The sequence below is a fragment of the Podarcis gaigeae genome (genome assembly GCF_964106915.1).
Source record: "Podarcis gaigeae genome assembly, chromosome: 10".
NCBI lineage: Eukaryota > Metazoa > Chordata > Lepidosauria > Squamata > Lacertidae > Podarcis > Podarcis gaigeae.
The window spans coordinates 83,848-95,469 of NC_139686.1; the positions used below are offsets into that span (position 1 = coordinate 83,848).

Genomic DNA, 11,622 nt, shown 5'->3' on the forward strand with positions numbered 1-11,622 from the left:
TACGTCTTAAACCCTAGACCGCCGAAGCTCCGTCTGAATCTCCTCCCCTCTGACACCAGTTTAAGATCCTAGCCCTGCTCCACCTCTTCCTCTTCTCTCTCCTCCTATGGGTCCTCCTGCCCGCTGGGGCATTCACCATTCTGGACTCTTCTGACGCTGAGTCGCCTGACTCCTCCCCCTGCCTCCTGCGGGCTTTAGGACCTGGTTCCCAATCCTCGTTCTCTGCTGTCCCGCGCTCCTGTACATTTGAACTTGGCTCTCGCACCAACCCCGTGATCCTCCTCCTGACCGTTACACTGCTTCTATCACTGCTTCCTTCCTCCTGGAAGCTGGCTGGACGTGACCTCCCCTCCGTTGCCTGACTCTCCAATGTAGGCGTGCTCAACCCTGACTCATCTTCTCTCCCTGGTGGTGAATACGCTGGCCCCGATACCTGGGACTCCTCCCCTCCACTGCGCTCTGGTGGGGAAGCTGGTCCTGATTTCCAACTGCTGCTCTGGGAGTCCCCGCTGGCCCCTTGCTTCTGGGGTGTCCCCCTTGGGGCCCCCCTTGCCCTGGCCATCGGCGCCCCCTTCTGTGAATCTTCCGATTCGCTGGAGAGGCTCATGGAATCTCTCGGGCTACTGTCATCTTCTCCTACACTGCCCTCGGATTGCTCCCCCTCGCTCTCCATTTCCTCCCTTCCCTGTGCTCCCGCTCTTGAGTCCCTGACAACATCCTATAATATTCCCATTATTTCCTGACTGACTTTCTCCTGCTTATTACTTCTGGTACACCCTATTATGAAGTTTTCCAGGCACTCTATTATCCCTTCAAATGGCCAGGCCTGCCTTGATTTGGACTGGGTCTGCAGTGCTGAGGAAGAGGCTGTGCCTAACCCTTTCTCCCCACATCAGGTGCAACTGCCTTCCTGAAGATGTCAGCTGAGGGGGAAACTCAAACGTCAGGTGTGGCACTACATGATAGCTATATCAAGCAACACACGTCTCTCCTCTTAAGTGCAGGGGCACTGCTGGGTTTAAGCAGGGTTGGGCAATGGGGGTCAGGGGCATGATGGATTTCCCACTGCAGTCATAAATGTCTGCCCACATACTGCAGCAAAATAGTAGTCTGGCTACGAACAGAATTGCTGTGCTTGGACGGAGAATGACACGTCAGACGTGAAACCTAAAACTGGATGTAAGTAGGAGCCCAGGGCCCTTCTGACCCCATGTCTTTCTGCTTGAGCTTTAAAAATGGGCATGTTCCAGCTTTGCAAACAGTTTTTGGAAATATTCCTTATTTCCCAACTTAATCAAACCTTGTTCTGGTGGTATAGATTTATTCAGTTGGGGTGGTGCACATCTCTTTGTTTAAGCAATCCCTATCAGTTCAAAAATTGATGCTTTCGAATTATGGTGCTGGAGGAGACTCTTGAGAGCCCCATGGACTACAAGAAGATCAAACCTCTCCATTCCGAAGGAAATCAGCCCTGAGTGCTCACTGGAAGGACAGATCCTGAAGCTGAGGCTCCAAGACTTTGGCCACCTCATAAGAAGAGAAGACTCCCTGGGAAAGACCCTGATGTTGGGAAAGATGGAGGGCACAAGGAGAAGGGGGCAACAGAGACGAGATGGTTGGACAGTGTTCTCAAAGCTACCAGCATGAGTTTGAACAAACTGCGGAGGCAGTGGAAGACAGGAGGGCCTGGCGTGCTCTGGTCCAGGGGGTCACGAAGAGTCGGACACGACTAAACGACTAAACAACAACAACAACAACAAACCCAATATATTAATAAATGGTAGGATTTTGATTATTTGTGGTATGAAGGGAGAATGCAGGCTGCGAAGGAATTCCTGGGCTGGGTATGCAAACCAGCCTGGCTGGCTGTGGGAAGAGCAAACCTGTTTGTTGTTGCTGTTTAGTGGGGAAACCAGTTAGCATGCCAAAAAGGTGTGAATGAGCCGTCAAAAAAGGATCCTTTGGCCTGGAGTCTGATGTCACAAAGGGGTAACGGTGTGTTTGAGGGGACAGGAAAAGTGAGCTTTGAAGCAGGGATTCCTTGGGAGGAGGAGGGGGAAGAGGGGCTGAGATCCATCTTGGCAGGGGAGATGAAAGGTTGCCTGCTGCCATGCTGTAAGTTCTGGACTCCCTCCATGCAGGCTGAAGGTGTAAATAGGTGAATAAACCATATTTCTTCAAGCACAACAGTCTCCACCGTATCTTCTATTCTCCAAAGGGGCACAGATCCTGTGTGGGTGCCTGAGAAGGGGACAGCAGAGGACGAGATGGTTGGTCAGTGTTCTCAAACCTATGAGTCTGACCAAACTGCGGGAGGCAGTGGAAGACAGGAGTGCCTGGCATGCTCTGGTCCAGGGGGTCACGAAGAGTCGGGCACAACTAAACAACTAAACAACAACAACATCAGTTCCCCATTGCTGGTGGCCAGGAAATATACAGAACATTTCTTCTCTCTTTTTTTCACCAGAGCTTAAGTAAAATTCCAGTAAAACACTTACAATACAACAACACAGTGTTGCCCCTTAGCTGTACATTTGGTATTCATTCACTAACTGCAGTTTTCTGCATATCCTTTGGCTCTTCATCTTGATGTCAATGGCCACATGCTAAGTTCTCCACTGATGAAAATGAAACAAACCACTGCATCTGGATCCTAACATCATCATCATCATGTTGGTCACTTTATCTTTTCCAAGGCAACCCAAAGTTACAAAAAAACAACAACCCAAAACCCCACACCTGGATACATTAAAACAAGAGGGGAAAGAGAGAGAAAATCTCACTTACTTCTAAAAGGCCACAGATAGTTCAAGGCTAAAGGCCAAATGCCTGGTTATAGAGGACAGTTTTGCCGGATGCCTAAGGATATAAATGATAGTGTCAGGTGAGCTTCCCAAGGGAAAGCAGCCCGCAAGCAGGGAGCCACCGCACAAAAGGCCTCTTCTTGTGTTGCCAGAGGAGGCACATGAAGAAGGGCCTCAGGTGATGATGGCAGCATCCAGGTCGGTTCATATTGAGAGAGGCAGTCCTTGAGTTATTGTGGTCCTCAGCCATTTAAGGCTTGATAGGTTAAAATCAGCACTTTGAATTGGGCCTGGAAACTACCGTATTTTTCGCCCCATAGGACGCACTTTTTCCCCTCCAAAAATGAAGGGGAAATGTGTGTGCGTCCTATGGGGCGAATGCAGACTTTCGCTGAAGCCTGGAGAGTGAGAGGGGTCGGTGCGCACCGACCCCTCTCGCTCTCCAGGCTTCGCGCACCTCTCCGCAAGCAGCGGGAGCCAGCACTGGGCTCCCACGGCTTGCAGAGAGCTGCCTGTTTGGGGGCTGGGGTCGGGGGAAGTTCGGGCTTCCCCCGCCCCAGCCCCGCGCCTGGGGGAAAAATAATTTTTTCCCTTTATTTCCCCCCAAAAAACTAGGTGCGCCTTATGGGACGGTGCGTCCTATAGGGCGAAAAATACAGTAAATGGCAGCCAGTGCAGTCAGGCCAGGATCAGTGTGAGATGCTCAGTGTGACATACTGGAGGATACTGGAAGCCAGGACCTCCAAGGTTGCTTTCTCTGAAATGCTGCCAGTTCCACGCACAAAGCCAGACAGACTCTGTGGTCTCAATGTGTGGACAAGACGATGGGATCAGGAGAAGGGGTTTGGATTTGTTAGGCACTGAGAAACTATCTGGGGCAAGCCAGGCCTGTAGAAAAGCGGCAGGCTCCCCTTCAACCAGGGATAGAACCAGACTACTGCTGGCACAAAAAATAAAAAAGGTGGCAGAGCAGCTTTTAAACTGATCAAGGGGGAGAAAGCCGAGAGGAACTGAGAGAGATCCAGTTTGGATTGAATCTCTCTGCTGGGATGCAGATGATAAAACTGATGAAAATTTAAATGTGGGCAGTTGAGAAATGAACTTTGTAAGTGCAGGGGCACAATATAGCAATTCAGAGAGACCAAATCACCACAGGTCTCTTGCAGTAAGAACAGTCAAAGAGTCTTGTGACACACTCCTAGCTAGAGGCAGAAACTGGGACCTCCAAGGTCTAGGGAGCAAGTGGGTTTGGGGATCCCTGGCTAGGTGGGACCAGAGACCCAGCTGGCCTGCAACTCAGTGAGATGAGGAAGGCACTTCAGCCCTGTGGGGTTCAAGCAAAGGTCTGGCCCTCAAGGCCCAGCCCTGCTGGCCTCAACCTTCAGAAGACCGGTCACAGCCCTTGGCCCCTGGCCCTGCCCTCGCTGCCACAGCCAGATGGGGAGCCCAGGGGAGACTGCAAGGAGCCTCTGACACTGGCCTTGGAGCCAAGCATTTCCACTGCAATGGCTCTGGATTGAAGGTTTCAGGGGGTTCAGTGCAGCCCCAGGTGTGTGCCCAGCTAGAGAACCCCAAACCCCTAGCTTAGATTACTGGAACATGTTATCCTTGGGGCTGCATCTGAAGATGGTTCGCAAATTTCAGCTGGTGCAGAATTTGGCAGCCAGGTTGCTCACTGCAACAAGATGGTCTGAGCCTAGGACATGGCTGCCTATCAGTTTCCCTGGTGTTATGTACTGAGTTGAATAGGATCCAAACTGCAGCAGTCTGATTGGTCCTAGAACAATAGGATCCAAATTGCAGCAGTCTGATTGGTCCTAGAACAATAGGATTCAGAATGCAGCAGTCTGATTGGTCCTAGAACAATGCAGCAATATGATTGGTTGGCAGGAACCACCCAATCATGCTCCAGATATAAGTGAATCCACAACCTGATTGGCTTACAGTAGAATTCCAGAATTAGCCAATCATGTGCAGCCCATTGTGTAAATAATGTATATAAAGCAGATACTTTGAGGGGACATTCATTCATTCCTCCTCACCACTATGAGCTGAATAAAGAGCATGAAATCACTTTGCGACTCTGAGTATATTTCACTGGCGACGAAGGTGGGATCCCGCTGAGCTGACTGCCACACACAGCACCGCAGCACCGCCACCTGCCGCACCGCTGCCTCGCACCGTGTATCCAGGCTTCAGCTCCGGGACACAAGGAACTCAGAATGGCAACCGACAGCAGCTTCTCGCCGTTCAACCCAGCATCTGGAGACTGGGAAGCGTACGCCTCCCGTTTTACCTTCCTCCTAGAAGCCAAAGGGGTCACCGATGAAGAAGACGCCAAGAAGAGGGCGATATTCTTCAGCGTCTGCGGAGAGGAGACATTTGAAATCGCCCGGGCTCTCCTTGTGCCTGAAGACGTTGCTACTGTTCCATACAAAACAATAATGGAACAGCTTAAGGGGTACTTTTCGCCACAGCCCTCAGTGGTGGCTCGTCGAAATGCCTTCTACGCAAAGCGGCAAGCCCCTGGGGAAACCATAACTGGGTTTGTGACCTCTCTCCGCCAAGCCGCCCGGTTCTGCAACTTCTCAGAGCTGAAGAACATGCTTCGGGACCGCCTCGTCGGTGGCCTGAAGGATGAGAAGCTGCAACGACGCCTCTACGCTAAGAAGGACCTAACGTTCCAGGTCGCTCTGGAGGAGGCCCTGGCAACGGAAGCTGCCAAGAGGTCGACACAAGAGGCACGGCCAAGTCTGCCATCCCAACCGAGGGTTCACCACGAAGACCTCACCGACGACTCAGGATCTGACAGGGAGGGAGTGCACCGAGTACAGCAGGACACTCAAGCAGCCCACATACCACAGCTGCCTCGACGAGAAGGAGGGAACTGCGCAAGCTGCGGGGAAAGTCACGAGAGGAGGACCTGCCGTTTCCGCAACGTAGAGTGCAGGCAGTGCAGAAAATTGGGACACATCGCCCGGGTGTGTCGGGCTCGGCCCACCCGACGCCAGGCATCAGATGACCAATCCAAGAGCCCCAGGTCCCGGGGCCCAACGCACCAAGGCAACTCGACGGAGCTCACGGACATCCAGGTATACCAGTTGCCCTACCCCAACATAGAGAAAATTTATGTAGAGGTACGGATAGAGGGGGCCCCATGCCGCATGGAGCTTGACACGGGTTCAAATCTATCCATAATCTCGGCAAGGACCTTAAGGAAACTGTGTCCTACTGGGGGTCCCAAACTCAGGCCGGCCCCATTCACCCTCCGGGACTTCCAGAAACGTAAGGTCCCCACAATGGGGGTGGGGACCTTCAGGGTGCAATACCGAGGGCGGACACGGCAACTGGACTTGCTTGTGGTCAAGGGCCCCTACATTAGCTTACTGGGATTGGCATGGTTTGGACCACTGGGGCTAGCCATCACCGGGGTGAACCACACTACCTTACAAGTGGACGTGGATGCCATATGCAAGGAATTTCCAGAGGTTTTCGATGGGAAATTGGGACAGTATACGGGCCCCCCCATTGCTCTACAGCTTGACCCCGCAGTACGACCGGTCAGGCTAAAGGCCCGCCGGGTCCCGTTCGCCCTGAAACCCCGTATAGACGAGGAATTGGACCGGCTTGTGGAGCAAGGAGTGCTGGAGCCGGTGCCTAATGCCCCCTGGGAAACCCCAATCGTCACACCCGTCAAGCCTAATGGTTCAGTCCGCATCTGCGCAGACTACAAATGTACCATAAACAAGGCCCTCACGGCCCATGCATACCCAGTGCCAGTGGTCAGCCATGTCCTTGCCACCCTGGCTGGGTCGAAAATTTTCGGCAAGCTGGACTTGGCCCAAGCATATCAACAGCTTCCAGTAGATGAGGCCACAGCAGAGGCACAGACAATTGTGACGCACAGAGGAGCATTCAGGGTAAAGCGGCTGCAATTCGGTGTCAGTGTGGCACCAGGCATATTCCAGAATCTAATGGACTCGCTCCTTAAAGGGATTCCTGGCGTCACCCCCTTCTTCGATGATGTGTTGATTGCTGGGCCCACACCAGAGGAGTTTGAGGACCGCCTCCGCACCGTTCTGCACCGTTTCCAGATGGCGGGTCTCAAGGTGAAGCGGGAAAAATGTCTACTAGGAGTGCCTCAGGTGGACTTTCTGGGATTTATGGTGGACGCAGAAGGGGTCCACCCAACTGGGGACAAGGTACGGGCCATTTGTGATGCCCCAGCGCCCAAGAACAAGACTGAACTTCAGGCCTTCTTGGGACTATTGAACTTTTACCATTCCTTCCTTCCCCACAAGGCGGCGGTAGCAGAGCCCCTACACAGACTCCTGGACAAGCGGGCCCCTTGGGTGTGGGGCCAGCGCCAGGAGGCTGCATTCCAGGCAGTCAAGGACCTGCTTGTCTCAAACTCGGTCTTGGCACACTTCGACGAGAGGCTGCCGGTGGTGCTAGCATGCGACGCCTCGCCCTATGGCATTGGCGCTGTCCTGGGACACCAACTCCCGGATGGGAGAGAGGTACCGGTAGCATACTTTTCCCAGACACTCAACGCAACCGAGCGGAACTACTCGCAAATAGACAAGGAGGGGCTCGCAATCGTGAAGGGAGTAAAAAAAATTCCATGATTTCTTGTACGGGCGGCCCTTCACCGTGGTGACTGACCACAAGCCGTTGCTTGGCTTGTTTGCTCCCAAAAAGCAGACCCCCCAAGTGCTGTCTCCTCGTGTCCTCAGGTGGTCAATTTTCCTTGCCAGCTACCAGTATGCACTGATTCACCGCCCGGGGAAGGCGATGGGCCATGCGGACGCCCTCAGCAGGCTACCACTACCAGAAACAGGCCCCGACCCAGCACCTGCACAAGAGGTTATGAGCTTGGAGCTGCTTCCTGACCGCCCCATTCAGGCACAAGAAGTTGCACACCATTCCAAGAAAGATAGGGTCATCTCCCGGGTCCTGGACTGGGTGTGGAGGGGATGGCCCAGCAGCAGTCCTGGGCCAGAATTCGCTGGCTACACAACCCGCAAACATGAACTGTCGGCCCACAAGGGGTGCCTGTTATGGGGAAGCAGGGTTGTTGTTCCCCAGCCCCTCCGCAAAAGGGTCCTCACAGCCCTACATGAGACACACCCAGGGGTAGTAAGAATGAAGGCCCTGGCCAGGAGTTATGTGTGGTGGCCGGGGATCGACGGAGAGATAGAGGCCTGGGTCAAACACTGCCAGGCCTGCCAAGAATCCCGCCCAGATCCCCCAAGGGCCCCAGTCCAGTCCTGGGAGTCCGCCCGAGCACCATGGTCACGCCTGCATGTGGACTTCGCTGGCCCCTTTCAGGGGAAAACATTCTTCATAGTGGTGGACTCCTACACCAAATGGCTGGAAGTTGCACTGGTACCGTCCACTTCTACGTCTGCAGCCATCCGGGTACTACGCAGGCTGTTTGCAACCCACGGGCTCCCTGACACTCTTGTCTCAGACAATGGGACTGCATTTACGTCAGGAGAATTCCAAACCTTCACAGCGCAGAACGCCATCCGCCACATCCATTCGGCGCCATTCCACCCTGCCACCAATGGCCAAGCAGAACGCATGGTGCGGACCACCAAGGACACCCTTCGCCGCATGATGCAAGGGGATTGGGAGTACCGCCTTGCCACATTCCTCCTAGCACAGCACAGCACCCCCAGCTCAACAACTGGCTGGAGCCCCGCTGAACTACTAATGGGTCGGCGCCTTGCAATCAGATTGGACCGCCTTCACCCCAATAGAGCTCAGGATGAGGTAGTGGTGGGGGAAGGCAGGAACCCCCGGACCTTCAAGGCCCAGGACCCAGTGTACGCAAAGAATTTTGGGGCAGGCCCAGCATGGGTACCTGCCACAGTCACCAGGGTCACTGGCCCCGTGTCGTACAAGGTGCTAACGGATGGGGGGCAATGCTGGCGCCGCCACTGCGACCAGATACGGCGACGATTCCCGGGAGAAAACCAGGAGGAGGAAAGGTCAGAGGAGTCCCAAGGGAACAGCGGGGCAGTGAGGCCCATAGAGCAGGAGGGGGCAGCAGGAGAGGCAGAATCAGTAAATACAGAGAGGACCTGCGAGGCCGAAAGGACACCGGAGCCAGAACCACGACTGAGCGAGCCGGTTGCGCCAGACCAAACAGGCCCATCACAGCCAGCATCCTTGGAACACGAGCCAGAACCTGAACCCCGGACCAGGGAACACCCCAGGCCACAACGCACACGTAGGCCGCCGGCGTACCTCGAGGACTATGAATGCGACCTCCCGGGCAGGACTGGAACTTAGAGGGGAGGGGTGTTATGTACTGAGTTGAATAGGATCCAAACTGCAGCAGTCTGATTGGTCCTAGAACAATAGGATCCAAATTGCAGCAGTCTGATTGGTCCTAGAACAATAGGATTCAGAATGCAGCAGTCTGATTGGTCCTAGAACAATGCAGCAATATGATTGGTTGGCAGGAACCACCCAATCATGCTCCAGATATAAGTGAATCCACAACCTGATTGGCTTACAGTAGAATTCCAGAATTAGCCAATCATGTGCAGCCCATTGTGTAAATAATGTATATAAAGCAGATACTTTGAGGGGACATTCATTCATTCCTCCTCACCACTATGAGCTGAATAAAGAGCATGAAATCACTTTGCGACTCTGAGTATATTTCACCTGGGCAGAGCGCTGATGACCCAGTCAGGCGACTTTTAAAAGCTTGTCATTGCTTTTGCATTTATTTATTTTTAATTTCTTGCAATACCATTATATTGAGGTTCTCCCTCTCCAGTAGTGACAGATCATTCAAGCATAGTCCATTCACATTAAGGGGGATTAGCTTTACAGTCATAGAATCAAAGTTTATTGCGGTAGACGTTTTAATTTTTTTCTCGGAGCCGTAAGACAGCTCTCAACAAGAAGCCAGTGGACACAACAGTGAGGAATGGGATTAACGCAGGCAAACAGCCTAAATAAAAAAAAACCAACAAACCTTATAAACGGTGAAGTGAGGGTGTCCTGAGAAGCTAGGGGCAGCCTGGAGCAGTTGGGGGCTGCACTCCACGTCACTGAACAGCATGGAGCAGGCAGGGACTATAGCTGTGCCTCAGACCCTCTTCTCCTGTCAGAACCAAATAGAGGGGGGGCCACTGCCCCTCCCCCCAAAAAATAATACTCAATGAGGGGGCTGGGCCCCCTCAAATTTGTGCAGTGGCATTTTAGGGATTGCTCTTTCTGCCAATTTTAGGAATGTGCTTTGACCAGTCTTCTGCTTCTTTATTGCCATCACATGCCAGATCTTGAGGGGCGGGGTTCAATTCTAAGCATGGCTAATGCATGGATCTCATTGCTTGCTGCCATTAGATGCCCTTTGTATGGGAAGAGTGACTTGGAAGGGAAGGCCCATCTGTACACATAGCTGACTTAATTACCAAATAATTACTGCCTAGTCAGTCTGACATCAATACCAGGGAAGATTCTGGAGCAGATCATTAAGCAGTCTGTGAGCACCTAGAAAGGAATGCTGTGATCACCAATAGTCAGCATGGATTTCTGAAAAATAAGTCGTGTCAGACTAACCTGATCTCATTTTTTGACAGAATTACAAGCCTGGTAGATGAAGGGAACGCAGTGGATGTAGCCTACCTTGATTTCAGCAAGGCATTTGACAAGGTGCCCCATTATATTCTTGTAAAGAAGCTGGTAAAATGCGGTCTTGACTATGCTACCACTCAGTGGATTTGTAACTGGCTGACTGACCGAACCCACTTCAAAACGACCTTGACAGATTAGAGAACTGGGTCAAAACAAACAAGATGAACTTTAACAGGGAGAAATGTAAAGTATTGCACTTGGGCCAAAAAAATGAGAGGCACAAATACAAGATGGGTGACACCTGGCTTGAGAGCAGTACATGTGAAAAGGATCTAGGAGTCTTGGTTGACCACAAACTTGACATGAGCCAACAGTGTGACGCGGCAGCTAAAAAAGCCAATGCAATTCTGGGCTGCATCAATAGGAGTATAGCATCTAGATCAAGGGAAGTAATAGTGCCACTGTATTCTGCTCTGGTCAGACCTCACCTGGAGTACTGTGTCCAGTTCTGGGCACCACAGTTCAAGAAGGACACTGACAAACTGGAACGTGTCCAGAGGAGGGCAACCAAAATGGTCAAAGGCCTGGAAACGATGCCTTATGAGGAACGGCTAAGGGAGCTGGGCATGTTTAGCCTGGAGAAGAGGAGGTTAAGGGGTGATATGATAGCCAGGTTCAAATATATAAAAGGATGTCACATAGAGGAGGGAGAAAGGTTGTTTTCTGCTGCTCCAAAGAAGCGGACATGGAGCAATGGATCCAAACTACAAGAAAGAAGATTCCACCTAAACATTAGGAAGAACTTCCTGACAGTAAGAGCTGTTCGACAGTGGAATTTGCTGCCAAGGAGTGTGGTGGAGTCTCCTTCTTTGGAGGTCTTGAAGCAGAGGCTTGACAACCATATGTCAGGAGTGCTCTGATGGTGTTTCCTGCTTGGCAGGGGGTTGGACTCGATGGCCCTTGTGGTCTCTTCCAACTCTATGATTCTATGATTCTATGACTTCATTTGAGGCCAGAGTATATGCCTAAGAATATCTGCACTTTCTCAAGTTTCCATACAAGTACCCTGGTAAATTTCAATCACACTCGAATCAAACTTCAGTTCCCTTACATGCATGGTGAGGTAGATCCTTAATTCTGTATTTTAAAAATCTGATAGTGTTCTCAGTACTGAACACTTCAGGGAAGAAATCAAAATCCACAGAATGAAACTGATGAT

General features: G+C 52.0%; 1 protein-coding gene across 1 annotated transcript in view; it reads right to left on the bottom strand.

The window, feature by feature from the left end:
• Positions 1-11,622, bottom strand: part of PPP6R2 (protein phosphatase 6 regulatory subunit 2) — a 221,538-nt gene that overhangs the window by 52,651 nt on the left and 157,265 nt on the right. The gene's annotated exons all lie outside the window — the stretch shown is intronic.